The 15,162-nt window shown below is 48.4% G+C and overlaps 1 protein-coding gene and 1 non-coding gene across 3 annotated transcripts in view; both read left to right on the forward strand.

The window, feature by feature from the left end:
* C4H8orf76 (chromosome 4 C8orf76 homolog) overlaps positions 1–4,839 on the forward strand; it is a 60,640-nt gene extending 55,801 nt beyond the window's left edge. The window contains exons 8-9 of one of the 2 annotated variants that reach the window (XR_014843394.1): positions 389–521; positions 3,234–4,839. The gene's annotated coding sequence lies outside the window, so the exon portion shown is untranslated. Of the gene's footprint in view, positions 1–388; positions 2,704–3,233 lie in introns of those variants that run through there. The other variant, XR_014843393.1, reaches the window with a different exon arrangement.
* A 5,782-nt stretch (positions 4,840–10,621) lies between these two features.
* Positions 10,622–10,694, forward strand: TRNAM-CAU (transfer RNA methionine (anticodon CAU)). The gene has a single exon. It is a non-coding gene; the product is annotated as a tRNA-Met (tRNA).
* The last annotated feature ends 4,468 nt before the right edge of the window (positions 10,695–15,162 follow it).

A 15,162-nucleotide genomic window follows, 5' to 3' on the forward strand; every position in this document is an offset into this window, starting at 1 on the left:
CCAGCCTAGGCCAGAGCCACAGCAACGCAGGATCCAAGCCCCGTCTGCAACCTACACCACAGCTCACGGCAATGCTGGATCCTTAACCCATTGAGCAAGGCCAGAGATTGAACCCGCAACCTCATGGTTCCTAGTTGGATTTGTTAACCACTGAGCCACGACGGGAACTCCCTGCCCGTTCACTTTGATCCCAGTGGCTATCCCATGGCAGCACTTGGTAAATACCCATTGGGTGAAATATTTGGTCACCTTCCAGGAACCCCTACCCCAAGGGAGAGCAGAAACACCAGCCTCAGCCCTCAGCCACTCCAGTGGACCAAGTGGGTTGTATTCCCTCTACAGGTACACCTGCCCCCTCCAATACTTGCCTATTGCCTCTTTTTTACAGAGAAAAACAATGTTCTAGAAGATTCCTACTTGCACCCCTCTTGGGCTCTAGTGACTTATAAAGACTGAAGGATGCATCAGCTTGCTGTGGTCAACTCCCTGCTTCCCCTCAGCGAACAAAGACTTCCTCCGTGGTGAGTGTGTGTCTGTGTGGGACAGTTGCGGACAGATTTCTGGAAAGAGTAAGACCCACAGACTCAGGGTCTCTATGTCAAACATTACATCATTCATTCATTCCTCAAACTCTAAACCAAGTGCCCCCTATGCATATATGTGCCAGGTGCTGGAAGAAGCCCCAACCTCCCAGGAAATGCCTCTTTTAAATCAGACTTTCTCCCTTTGGCCATTAGACTGTCACCTAAATTGTCTCTAAGCTTTAAACTATGAACCAAATGATACAACTTTGCTGTAATATAGTTGTGCAATTTCAGGCACAAACACTCTGTTTGAAATCCAGGTGCAGGAATAGATCTTAGTGATATGATTTGAAAGGATTAAGACGTAAGCTGCCCAGCCCCTGGCTGCCTGCTACTTCAGGGGGGACCCGTGACACCTATTAGCTCTGAGATGAAGGTGGCCCTATAGCTCTGCTCCCAGCACGGCTTGGGGTGCCAGGACATACACCATGGGCTCTGCCAATGGCATTACACCTGTTGGAACTGTGGGCAAAACCACTGCCCTCTTCCAGGTCTGAACCTGGAAGGGACAGGTCCAGCTCCTTGGGGCCTCAGGGCTGCTGGGACCACACCTACCACCATCTGTGTCACCTGTCAGAGGCGGCGGAGGGGGAGGGCCCTGAGAGGTGAGTGCTGTCAACCTCACTGGCCTCCCCACCCCGTGTGTGGGGCATGGGAGACGGACCTGAATGTGTTTCTGACCAGTACATGGAAAGGCCTGCTTGGTTACTGAGATCAGAGCCTGCACATCTTTGGAACTAAGAACTAGGTCTTGTTCAGACTAAAATTTGGAGAGGTAGAAATGAACCCCCTGCAGCATCTGACCCCAGGAAAGACAAGCAAATGCAGCAGAACGTGAGAAGCCTCTTTTTTTTTTTTTTTGGTCTTTTTGCCATTTTCTTGGGCCACTCCCACGGCATATGGAGGTTCCCAGGCTAGGGGTCAAATCGGAGCTGTAGCCACCAGTCTACACCAGAGCCACAGCAATGCAGGATCCGAGCCGCGTCTGCAACCTACACCACAGGTCACAGCAACACCAGATCCTTAACCCACTGAGCGAGGCCAGGGATTGAACCCGCAACCTCATGGTTCCTAGTCGGATTCGTTAACCACTGCGCCATGACGGGAACTCCAAGAGGCCTCTTCTATCAGCATCAAATGCTCAAGGGCCCACCCTGGGCTAAGCATGACCCTGCTGCCACTCTACCTACAGTCTAGTGGGAAAGATGGCAAATGAGAAGTCGTGACATTGGATCGGGCTACGTGTTAAGGTCAGGGGAGCAAGAGCCACAAGAATACAGAGCGGGGAGGCTGACCCTGCCCGGGGTCAGGAGGCCTCTCTGAGGTCACGGAGGAATTCGCTGGAGGAGGTGAGAGGGAGGGGTGCCTCAGAGCATGGGTGTGTGCTGGGGGTGATGGTGAGACGTCCTGAGCTGGGGGTCAGGCCTGGGGTCAGGGATGGCGCACAGGAGGACTTCGGCCTTTATTTCATGGATGTGGGAGCTACAGAAGCTGTTAAGCAGGATGGAGACAGGCCAACTTAGCATTTTGCGCGGCTGCCTCTGACCACAGTGTGGAGGAGAGCCAAGCCCCTCAGGAGCATCCGGGTGGCAAGGGCGAGGCCTTCCTCCTTCTAGTGCTCTGTCAGCTCAGCTCAGAGCAATGACTCTCAGAAGCTTCCAGCAGCAGGCTGACTCACAGGGCGCCGGCCACTCGTCCAGTCAGAGACGGAGCTGGGGGGACCATGGCCTTGTGCTGCCCTGACAGATGACTGAGAGGTGCTGAGGAAAACCCCCTCCTCCCCCTACACGCAGCCTCCCTGGACTTGCCCAGCCGGCTGCGCCCTGGCTTCTGGCTTGTCACAGCCAGAAGAACCAGCTAAGACACATGGGCCCGCAGCCAGGCCCTGCCACATGACCGAGTCCGGGCCTGGGGACCTCTGCCTCCTCCCAAAGCACCTCTGGAGAACCTACACCCCAACCTGGTCCCTCTGAAACCGTGTACAAGCCCCTAAGGCTCTGTGTTTTGACGTAAAAGCCTGGCCTTTCCTTTCGCCTCCCCTCAGTCTCAAAAACTGACTCAAGGGTTAATGATTATGAAATTTTGTTACAGCTAAAAAATAAAACTGGCTAAAACAGTCTCCATTATGTTATACCCTGCCTTGGCCCACTAACTTATTATTAAGTGTTACTTTCTAGTTAGAGGTCTAGTGTTTTCTTTTGTAATCGGAACACCCCCTAACACCCTTCCCTGTAAGCAATCTTCTTTCCAATGAAAAGGTCAAGGAATGATAACCCCGCAGACAAGCAGAAACCACACTGGAGGGACTGACACCATCTGAAATGGATGAAGCATAATATAGACACCTAATCAAATAACCCCATCTTCTGAGCGAAACCTACAAAACCCCTTGCAGTCCCCTCTCAGGATAGGAGAGAGTTTTGAGGCACTAGCCTGCGGTGGCCTCCTTTGCCTGGCAGAGCAATAAAGCTGTCCTTTCTTCACCCAAAACCCTGTGTCTGAGCCTTAACTGGTGCGAGTGTTGTACCGAGGCCAAGTTTCAGCTGTACCTTCTCCCTGGCCTTTTTCCTTCCACGATAACTGAGGTAAGACCAAGCCCTCCTCCAGCCTCTCTATATTTTTAATCTTTTATTTATTTGCATGTGTAAGCAGAGAGAACTGGAAAGGAGATGAGAGCGTGAGCATGGATTCTGGAACCTGCTGTCCCCAACTTCCCTCCCACTGGACCAGTCACGCAGAGGACCATGCAAAGTCTGTGGCTGTGGTCAGGTTGGACACCGCCCATGGTCATGATCCCTGCCCAGCAGAAGGAGACGTGACCCGTGGGTGGGGTGGAAGTGCAGGGAGAGGTCAGGCTGGGAAGAAAAGCTCTTAAGCCACTGTGACTGCCCCGGCACAGGCCAACCCCAGAGCCTCGGGTCAATGGAAGGTTCCTCATGTGCCCCCTGGGGGGTGAAACAGCAAACCCCCCTGAATCCGCTGCCTACAGGTTCTTCAGACCTCCCTTGCACAGGAATGTTCACTACAGTATGTGTTACTTATTGGGAAGAATTAGATATTCTAGAATTGGAAGACCTAGAGCAGTTTGGGCTATTCGAACAAAGTACCACAGACTGGAGGGGCTTATACCATGGATATTGGTTCTCTCACAGTTCTGGAGGCGGGAAGGCAGAGAGCAAGGCGTTGGCAGGGCTGGTTTCTTCCAAGGCCTCTCTCCTTGGCTTGCAGATGGCTGCCTTCTTGCTGTGTTTTCCTCTGGTCTTCCCCCTCTGGGCATGTCTGCATCCTTGTCTCCAATTCTGAGACAGCCCACTGCAATTACAGAAAAAACCTATACGTATTGGCAGGGCAAGAGCACCTAACTTATTGTTAAGTGGAAACAGTAAGCCACAGGACAACAGAACCCTGGTACCCGTGCTTCCCTCTGGACAGAGGTAGCAGGACTGGGCTGAGGGTGGGATGCGGAGGATTTATTTACACGCAGAAGTCTGTATGTATACAGATTGGGTTATTGTTCTCAATTCTTCACCACGCCCCACGTGCCCTGGCTTTGCAGCTTCTCCCCTGTGGGCCAAGTATATTTTCCTGGCCCATGGAGGTAGAGCTTGGGCAGGTGATTTGGTTTGGCCAGTGGAATTTGGACGGAAGTATCATGAGCAGAGGCCTTAAATGTGCTGCCTTGGTTAGCATAGCTTGATCTCTCAAGCTTCTATGACCCTCGGCGAGAAGAAGGCACATTTTAAGAAATGGCTGGTCCCAGGAGCCCATAAAGACGTGATGAGCAGAGCTGAACCCAACCACAGCCTGGAGCCAGGCCAGCTGACCACATACCTGTGAGCGAGAGCAACACATGCTTACCTGGACAACACTATGCTGAGTCAGGTAAGCCAGACTCAAAAGGATGATCTCACATAGATAGAAAAGGCAAACTCATAGATGGAAAGCAGATCAGAAGCTACCAGGGGAGGAGGCGTTATTACTTCCTGGGTACAGAATTTCTGCTTGGGGTGGGGGATGAAAATGTTTTGAAAACACATAGTTATGATAATGGTACAACATGGTGAATGTACTTTATGCCACTGATTTGGACACTTAAAGTGGTTTAAATGGTCAGTTTTGCATCTATGCATATCCCTTACCACAATTTTTAAAAATAATAACATAATATACCAAAAAACTACTGAACTGTGCTTTAAACATGTAAATTGTATGGTAGGTGAATTATAGTTCAATAAAGTTATTTTTTAAAAACTCACATTGTTTAAGCCGTTAAGTTTTGGGTGATTTGTTAAGCAGCACTAGTACAGTAATAGCCGACTGATACAGTATATAAGCATATAATTTATAATGAGCACATGGTAATAAAAATTTGCAAAAGCAGAATTTATTGGATTTCCCCAAAACAGGCCCCTCTTTTCCTGCCCAGTGGTGGCACCTGAACATGGCTTTTCTGAATTTGTTTTTTTGGTTTTTTTTGCTATTTATTAAAAAATTTTTTTTCTTTCTTTTTTTAATTGTTATTTCCTCAATACAACTTTTTCCTACTGTACAGCATGGTGTACTAAGACATAGTTCCCAGTGTTACACAGCAGGATCTCTTTGCTAATCCATTCCAAAGGCAAGAGTTTGCATCTATTAACCCCAAGCTCCCCAACCTTCCCACTCCCTCCCTCTCCCCCTGGCAACCGCAAGTCTATTCTCCAAGTCCATGATTTTCTTTTCTGTGGAAAGTTTCATTTGTTCTGTATATTAGATTCCAGTTATAAGTGATATCATATGGTATTTGTCTTTCTCTTTCTGACCTACCTCACTCAGTATGAGAGTCTCTAGTTCCATTCATGTTGCTGCAAATGGCATTATTGTGTTCTTTTTTATGGCTGAGTAGTATTCCACTGTGTATATATACCACCTCTTCCTAATCCAATCATCTGTTGATGGACATTTGGGTTGTTTCCATGTTTGGCTATTGTGCATAGTTCTGCATTGAACATGCGGTGTATGTGTATTTTTTTTTTTTGTCTTTTTTCCTTTTCTTGAGCTGCTCCCATGGCATATGGAGGTTCCCAGGCTAGAGGTCTAATCGGTGCTGTAGCCACCAGCCTACACCAGAGCCACAGCACAGTGGGATCCGAGCTGCGTCTGCGACCCACACCACAGTTCATGGCAACGCCAGATCCTTAACCCATTGAGCAAGGCCAGGGATCAAACCCTCAACCTCATGTTTCCTAGTTGGATTCATTAACCACTGCGCCACGACGGGAACTCCTGCATGAGTATTTTTTAAGGAAAGTTTTTTCCGGAGGCTTTTCTGAATTTGGAGTGACACTTTGCTTCTCCCTCTCTCCTTGGCAGTAAACCAGACCCAGGTCCTGGCTGTGCCTGTAGACTGTGCGGCTCCCTCCCCAAGGTCTCTACAACTTCTCCTGGTACATGTTTTTCATCTGCCTGGGCCTGGATTGTTTTCTGGCTTCCCAGGTGGTCTCCCTGCCTGGGTCTATCCAGGCTATGGGAGAAGAATAATATGCAACACGTTTCCAGTAAGACATTCTGCTCTGCCAGCCCAGAGCCTGCCTCCCACCACTCGGGTGCACGTGTACACACACACACACACACACACACACACACACACACACACTTTTCATCTGTAAAATAGGCTAACAACAGTCTTTGCTGCCTGTCAGATCAAATATAAGCCCCATCATAATATCCATGAGGATGCCAGTTTGATCCCTGGCCCAGGAACTCGGTGGGTTAAGGATCAGGTGTTGCCGTGAGCAGTGGTGTAGGTGTCAGATGTGGCTTGGATCTGGTGTTACTGTGGCTGTGGTGTGGGCCTGCAACTGCAGCTCTGATTTGACCCCTAGCCTGGAAACTTCCATGTACTGCAAGTCTGGCCCTAAAAAGAAATATATATATATATATATATATCCCATCAAATGACTAATTATTGTGGCTTCTAATTCAAAACCGAAGGAAGATGTATATAACCAAGACGATAGATGGATGAGAGGTAGTTTGGAATATAATCTGAAATTGTTTAAGGAGTTGCATTTTTAGTGCTGACACAAAACTCTTTCCATCCTTTTTTATTTCTCCATGTGAACAGAATGTTGCAATATTTACATCTGTAAATATGAAAAATAGGAACAGAATTAATGCCGAACCCCATTTTATTCTAGCAAAAAGGAAATAACCAGCTGCACAGACATGAATTAAGTGGGATTAAAAAGGTGCCTCCATTTCATGGATATCTGTTTCAGATTTTCCATTTAATAAACATTTTTCAGATTCATAAGTACATTTATGATTTTTGCTTTTGTTTTTGTTTTTTGCTTTTTAGTGCCCCACCTGTGGCATATGCAGGTTCCCAGGCTAGGAGTTGAATGGGAGTTGTAGCTGCCAGCCTACGCCACAGCCACAGCAACGCCAGATCCCAGCCGCCTCTGAGACCTACACCACAGCTCAGGGCAATGCTGGATCTGTTGTGGAATTCCAGACCCACTGAGCAAAGCCAGGGATAGAAACTGAATCCTCATGGATACTAGTTGGAATTGTTTCCTCTGTGCCACAACGGAAACTCCTATGTATGATTTTTGATTAGTCATGTACTGACGAAAATAATGACATATCAATGTAGAAGAAAAATATGACACAAAGCCTTACGGTCACAGGAAGCAAAAGATTTTCAATTTATGTATATATTCTAGTTGCTGAGAGGCATGTTAGGGTGGTCAGTAACAGACATTCGAACCCAAACTGTGGGTTGTTTTTTTTTTTGTTTGTTTGTTTTTGTTTTTGTTTTGTTTTTGGTCTTTTTAGGACTGCACCCTGGACCCATGAAGGTCCCCAGGCTAGGGGTTGATTTGGAGCTATGGCCACCTGCCTATGACAGAGCCACAGCAACATGGGGTCTGAGTCATGCCACAGCTCATGGCAATGCTGGATCCTTAACCTGCTGAGCGAGACCAGGGATCAAACCCATGTCTTCATGGTTGCTGATCAGGTGCGTTAACCACTGAGTCACGATGAGAACTCCAACTATGTATTATATAAAGATAAAATTCTGTTGATGGAGTAGCATGGAAATAAGGGTTATGAGGGTGAAGACAAATGTAAACTTGAAGAGGAGCTCGAACTAAAACACTATGGTTTGTATGGAGTCTATAAGGTATTGCGATTTCATTGGATGCCGGTTTAAAAAATCGTAATGCAGTTTTATTTTTAGAAAATCAGCGTATACAATTTACTGGAAATTACATCCTTCCTAACTGATTACAGTGAGAACTTTTAGATATCAATTCACCATTCATTGAGGAGGTGTGTGGATGCTCTTCAAAATAGTTTCCGCGGTGCACGCGAAGAAACACTCCTGGAAACTGCTGCTGGGGGCGCGGTGGTGGTGGTGGTGGGGGGGGGCTTCTGGTGAGAGGCCTGGTGCTGTGGTCCCACTTGCGGTGGAACCGAATCCTGCCTCCCTAGACTGCGAGCGGTTCGAACTGGGGCAGGTCGCCTAACCTCTGAATTTGAGTTGGCGCATCTGCACGCGTGGGGCAATAGTGATACCGACCCCTCCAGGCTTTTGGGAGTAGATGAGCCACCACTAGGAAAGCGTTCGTTTAGCGGGTGGGAACGAGGCGCCTTTCGCGCACGGGAAGTGGGATAGGGAGATGAAATCTTGAAGGAAAGGGGGGGATCAGGTTTCTCAGAGCAGGTGATCTTTGACCTGGCTGAAGAAGAGCCAGGAGGAGATCCGGGTAGGGGCCTGATGAGAAAAGCCGGGTCTGGAGGAGAGAAGTGCCCCAGCAAAGCCTTGGCGATGGGAAGGGCTCGTTCCTGGAGCCCTCGCCCCTCCCCCGGCCCCACCCGTGGCATTGTCACCCGTCACTAGAAAAGCAGGAGGGTCCTCGTCTGCAGGGGCCTCTATCCCTGCCACTCTGATGGGCATGTCACACTGACCACTCTTTATTCTGGACTCAATCAGGGTCCCTCCGCCGCAGCCATGAGATGCCCTGTGGGGCCTTGGGATCTGCTCAGATTCTGCGGAAGCTGGGCTTCCTTGACGCAGTAAGAGGTCAGTCTGAGCGCCTCCGGCCTGGAGAGCTGTGTGACTCTCCTCTGACACCCCCAGTCTGCATTTCCCGGGGGTCCCTGGATTCTAGTGCGTGTGTGTGGTTGGAGGGGTCCCTCTTTGGCAGCTCGGCCCGGGCTTCTGTCCTCCTGCACTCGCAGGGCCATCCTGGGGCCCCAGCGACCTTAGCACTGCACACACGCCCTCTGTCGGGTTTCCGCCGGCGATCGTGGGAGGGACAGTTCCAACCAGGGTTGGGAGGTGGTGGGGTTCCCCCTGCAGGGGACCGTGAGGGTGGGAGAGCTCCCCCAGGATTGGCTAAATTGCACCAAGCCTGCGGGGTCTGGGTCCAGGCAACCTATCCTGTCCGCGGCTCCGCCTAAGGAGAGCAGAGGACAGTCTAAGGAACCCACCCGTCCCCTCGGGGGTTGGAGCGGGGGCTTGCATCCTGCCCCAAATGGGCTGCGCTGACCTCCCACTCCAGGGCTCTCCCTTCCCCAAAGTTCCCTCTTCCACTCCCAGGAATTCTGGTACCTGCTCTTAAGATGTTTTCTCCACCTCCCTACACTCATGTTGCCAGTCGCCCCCTTATATCCCCAAATGCTGGGGGATTAAAAAGTTCCTGGAGTTCCCGCTGTGGCGCAACGAGTTCGGTGGCCACTTGGGATCGCTGGGACTCAGGTTCGATCCACAGCCTCACGCAGTGGGTTAAGGATCCAATGTTGCCTCAGCTGCGGTGTAGGTCGCAATTCCGGCTCGATCTGATCCCTGGCCCTGGAACCCCATATACCAGGAGGCGGCCAAAAACCAAACAAAATTCCTTCCCCAACACTTTATAATGGAAAAAATTCAGATAAACAGAAACGTTGAATAGTACACTGAATATTGAATATCTGTATCCCCACCACCTAGATCTGCAGGAACGCATTAGCACTCTCGCAAGTCTCCCGAATCTCTCCACCTCTCTGCGCTCGGATCCGTCGGTCCTACAAACTGTCTTATGTTTTGAAACACTTCAAGCTTGCGATCGTCAGTCCACTCCGCCAAAGCCCTTCCGTTTGCCTGTCGCTGGCTGGAGTTGAGTCTTAGTTTACGCTTTTTAACGTAAAATTTACACACAACGAAATATGCAGATCTTAGGTGTGTCCTCCTCTCGTTGATTTCAGACGGTATGTGGAAGAATATTTAGCCTTTTAAAGTGTATTTAGAGGAAAAAAACACCTGTTTTCCATTCATAATAGCGACATAAAGTTTCCTTTAACAATGAATACATTTAAATGAGCTGATAAGAAAGGGCTGGGGATAAGGGAGGGGAGACGGTTTCCAAGATACTGAGGCTGCGGCTCCAGGTGTTTTTCGGAGCTTCGGGCTCGGCTAAGAAGCGCGGTCTCAGCGGTGGAGCTCCCGGCCGCCGAGGAGACTTGGGGCGTCAGAAGGCGCTGGGCTCCGGTCTAGATCGGGAGTCTGCGGTGGGTCCGGAATAGTGTGCATGTGTGCGTGTGTGTGTGTTTTCAGATCATTATGCTGTGCGCCTCCACACTAACTATAAGCAGCTGGGAGTGTCTCCGTGAACGCAGCACTCAGCACAGGGCCGGGTCCACAGTAGGTACCCAAGAAATGTTTCAAGAGATCGCCAAGGTGCAAACGCTTTGCAAGCACTCTGCAAACATAAGAATGTAGAGAAGCTGGAAAAATCCCATGGCCTCGCGTCTCTGCTACTCAAGAGCAGTGGGGTTGAGCAAGCCGCTGTGTTTGATGGTTGATAAGCAGGCAGGCAGGCGGAAGAAGACCCGAGCGGCGTGGGCGGTTTGACTCAGGCAGGCGCTGGATCTCGGAATTCCGAGCGTCCGAGGCCAGCTACACAGTGGAGGGGAAAAAAAAAAAAAAAAAAAATCCGCCTTTTTCTGGGCATGCGCACCGGGCCGCCTCGGAAGCCTCATTATCCTACTCCCGGAAGTTGCTCGTAGGTGCCTCGTTAGCGCAGTAGGTAGCGCGTCAGTCTCATAATCTGAAGGTCGTGAGTTCGATCCTCACACGGGGCACAGTACTTTTGTTCCCTCCAGGCCTTTCCTCCTGCTAGGAAAGAAGGGATTTATTTGCTTGTGGGTGGACCAGAGATTTCTGGCGTCCGCCCTTTCATTCCCTGGGGTCACTAGCGTGTTGCCCTCGCTTCCGGGGCCATCTGCGTTCTCTGCTTCGCCACCCTGCCGCCCCTGGCGTCCTGGGCTCAGAACACCCAACTGGGAGCATTGAAGGGCCGGAGCGTGATGATAAGCCCACTCTCGCGTGGTGGGGTGATCCCTGGGTGAGCCTCTCGCGAAGAGCCCTCATAACACCAGCGCTGAAGCCCAGGTGCCCAGGAGGAGCACGCACTCTTGCCATCCCACCCTCCACCAGGAGCCCTGCCCTCACTCTTGGGTCCTGTCGCTGCGGATGTGCTCAGCCCTAAGCGAGGAGGCCCCGGGGGGGCGCTTGCGGCCCAGGAGGGCGCCTCTGGGTGCAAAGCCCTCTAAGGGAGGTCCCAGGGCAGTGACTAGAATCCACGGCCCCCCGGGGAGGGTCTTGTTTATTGACACCTGGCCCCAGGGAAGGATGGGTCTAGGTGATTGTGGGGAAGTGGGGGGCACAGTGATGAGATGCCACCATAGTGCAGTGTGCTGAAAACCGTGGTGAGGAATTTGGGCTGCAGAGCTGGGAAGTGGCAAGAAGTGATCACGTCTGGGGTGATCAGGTCTTAGGAAGGCCTAGCAGGCAGCATAATGTGACAGGGGCAGTGCTGACGCTGCATCTGAAACAGTTGCTGCATTGCAGTGACCACCAATCACATATCTGACAATTCAGTCATTCTGCACAGGTCAAGTAGCAAATTAATTGAGTTGTGAAGTAATAGGGAAGCGCCTTTGTATTCTAAGTTAATCACTAAAGGGATGTTGCCTATAAATTTAAATTGCACCTAATGGCCCATCTCTGGGACCCGGGCTCCCCAGGTGGTAAGTGTTAAGCTGAAATACGTTGTTTAGCTCACAGGAAACATCCTGACCAGGCCCACCTGTGAATGCCTGCAGGGAGGAAGAAACTAACACATCCCTTGCCAGGCTGAGCAGAACCCAGAAACATTTGGCTTTACTCCCTCCTCTTTTAGTAAAAAGGAGCCTGAATTCTCACTCAGGCAAGAAAGTTCTTTCCAAGAGGAGTCCATCATTTTCTGGGTCTAGCTTGCTTTTCAAATAAAGTCGCTCTTCCTTCCCCCCAATAACCCCTCTCTCCATTTATTGGCCTACCCTTCCACTAGCCTCCCCAGTTGAGATACCTTAGCAGCTGCCGGGACCACTTGTCCTAAGGAGCTTCCCTTCAAAAGGCCCTGCAAGTACCTGCCGCTTCCCCACCCCAGTGTTTGGCAATTGCAGGAAGGATTCAACACTTGGAAGCTTACGGTAGGGTAAGTCCCTCCCGGTGTACCTAGCTGGGAACTTTATTTCCTCTGTTTGGGGATTTTTCTTTGGAATAAGCCAATGTATTCGGTATTTGAGTGGGGTACCCTGTTGGAGATAGGAAAGAGTTGTTGGAATTTTACCTGATTTGTGAACCGGTTTCTTTGTTTCTTTGGATCCTAGCATTTGGTGCAGTTTGTGTTTTGCTTGTCTTGAATTTCTGTCTTTAAAAATGGGGACTGTTTCAACTATTCCCTATAGAAAGCCTTCCAAGGTGTATTTTGGGTAAAGTGATCTGGTATGAACTCATGGGTGAGAGGAAGGTTCTATTTTATTGTAACAATGTGTGGCCACAGTACTTCTAGCATCTCTGCAGGGCGTGTAGGCAGGGTTCTCCTGGGACCCTGTGCACCTGGTCCTGCTACCTTTGCTGTGTTAATCACATCATTTGTGGTCTCCTGTCACTGCTCTATAAAAACCCCAAGATGAAGCTTGAGGGTTTATTTAGGATTTTTCTCTTCGTTCTTTGGGTTTTTCATTTCATTTGGTACTTCTCCTTTTACAGCCAAATCAGCTTTGTGATATTTAAAACTCTTATTGATGTCAAGTGGAGGAAAGGAACAGTAAAAATAAAAACCTGTCTGTTCTTGCCCAAGAGTGAGACATTCCCAGGAAGAGGAGAGACGTCCCATTTAATTCCTAAATGACCCAAAGATACAGACAGAAACAGAAGTGTCTTTTCCATGAATATTAGTCCTATTTCCATTAGTATTAGTTTCTAGATAGGTGACCTTGACTTTTCCCATCTGTCAGAAACCCGATTTGAAATCAAGCTCTTTTGTAACAGATTCGTGGCTGAAATTTTGGAACTATGGGAACTATGAGATCCTTGTGTTTGTGTGCTTGCATGTGTGTTATAGACGTGTGACATGGCCAAAATTAATGTGTAAAAGAGCTCTATTTAACTGGCTTAAAGGAAATCAAGTGCTTATGTAAATGCTCAAATATGGAAGAAACCAGCCAGAATGAATTTCAGTTTCACATGATGTAGGACATATTCAGTATTGACTTAATATCTGGTACTAAAGTTTGTTTAAGCTTATTGGTTTGACTAATACAAACATATCTTTAGAGTCATCAACATTAAGTATAATACTTTTATTGTATCTGGGTTTACTAGCAATCAAATTATTTTCTATAATAATAAAACTTTATTAGTCCTGTTACAAAGTTTGTCAGTAAGAAAAATAAAAAGCTTTTAAGTAAATAGAGGTAAATGAGGTGAGAATTTTAAGTAGACTCTATAGGAATAATTGTGTTTGGGGAATATCTATCTAATATACTCTCCAGATTTTTGTAACTGAAACTTAAAGTCGAATGAAGAGAATTCATTGGCTATCTGCGTCCTTTCGAATAGGATAAAATACTGGAACATTAATTGCTGGTCAGGTCTAAGTTTACCTGCCTTTGCCTTCTTGGGAGAGGGAGACTGAAGCATAAGTTTGTCAGCCAGGAAATGCTGGTATGACAGTTCGCAGTTCTTGTTTCTTGATTTTCATTGAAGATTAAGGCGGGTTTTTTTTGGGGGGGCGGCTGCACCCATGGCATATGGAGGTTCCCAGGCTAGGAGTCAAATTGGAGCAGTAGCCGCTGACCGACGCCACAGCCACAGCAATGTGGGATCCGAGCCACATCTGCGACCTACACCACAGCTCACGGCAGTGCCAGGTCATTAACCCACTGAGCGAGGCCAGGGATCAAACCTACGTCCTAATGGATGCTGGTCAGATTCATTTCCGATGAACCAGGATGGGAACTCCCAGATTTAAGGTTTTAAAAGTTAAAAGATTATAAGGGAAACATTGCAGTATGCAAAGATGTAGGGTGTGTGTTTTCAGCAAAGAAGGAATGAGGAGTGAAAATGCATTTTGTTAAAGGGGAAAAGGCAGTTTTGTCCTTGAGCTGGTTCTTTCTGAATGGAAAAGAAAGTAAGGGATGCTTTTATATGATACAGAAAGTTGGGGAAGTTTCGTGGAGCAGGAACACTGGAAGAGTTTATGCATGGTCAGGATTGGCTAAGATGAGATTGAACTTAATTAAGAAAATGAATTTTAGGAGTTCCTGTCGGGGCGCAGTGGTTAACGAATCTGGCTAGGAACCATGAGGTTGCAGGATCGCTCCCTGGCCTTGCTCAGTGGGTTAAGGATCCGGTGTTGCCGTGAGCTGTGGTGTAGGTTGCAGAGGCGGCTCGGATCCCGCGTTGCTGTGGCTCTGGCATAGGCCAGTGGCTACAGCTCCAATTAGACCCCTAGCCTGGGAACCTCCATATGCCGCAGGAGCAGCCCAAGAAATGGCAGAAAGACAAAAAAAAAAAAAATAATAATAATAATTTTAGAGATAAGGTGGTACAAAATCTCATTTTGGTTCTCTCTCTAAGAGAACAAAGTTTTCTGAAAATACTGCACTGCTTTTGGTAATTGTGAGTTTCTAAGTGATCTGTGTTCGCTATTGAGATCTTGTATCATTCCCGGTTAAGTGAAGGCGTGTTGCTTCACAGGGCCCTGCCATTCTCTTTGACCAAGTGTTTTAGGTTTTTTTAATATTTTTGAAAAACTTTCCAAAGATCAAATTCTACGTGAAGCTCATTTGACCTCTAGCTAACTTTCAGGTTTTCCAAAGGGTCCCTGGAACACCTCAAATTGTTTTCTGTCCATCTCCGAGGGAGGAATATTAAACTAATGAGGCTTGTTTGGTTTGCTAAATTACATGGTTCGATCTCCAGCCTGGTGCAGTGGGTTAAGGATCCGCTGTTGCCAATAGCTGTGGCATAGGTTGCAGCTGCAGCTGGGCTTCAAACCCTGGCAATCACTTCTTCTACAGATTGACTTGTCAAAATACCAGCCAGTGTATTCAGCAAACCCTGGCTTGGTTTGAATATATACCGTGGTTTGAATCCATATACCATGAGTGTGGCCAAAAAATAAATAAATAAAAATTAAAAAAAAATAAGTGTGCTGGGACATGTGTGCTGGGACATCTAATCTAAACCAATCTCTGAGGCAATCATTTCTTCTACAGA

This window comes from Sus scrofa, chromosome 4, assembly GCF_054392235.1.
Source record: "Sus scrofa isolate SSC_HxYL_T2T_F1_AM1 chromosome 4, Sscrofa_HxYL_maternal_Yorkshire_Landrace_v2.0, whole genome shotgun sequence".
NCBI lineage: Eukaryota > Metazoa > Chordata > Mammalia > Artiodactyla > Suidae > Sus > Sus scrofa.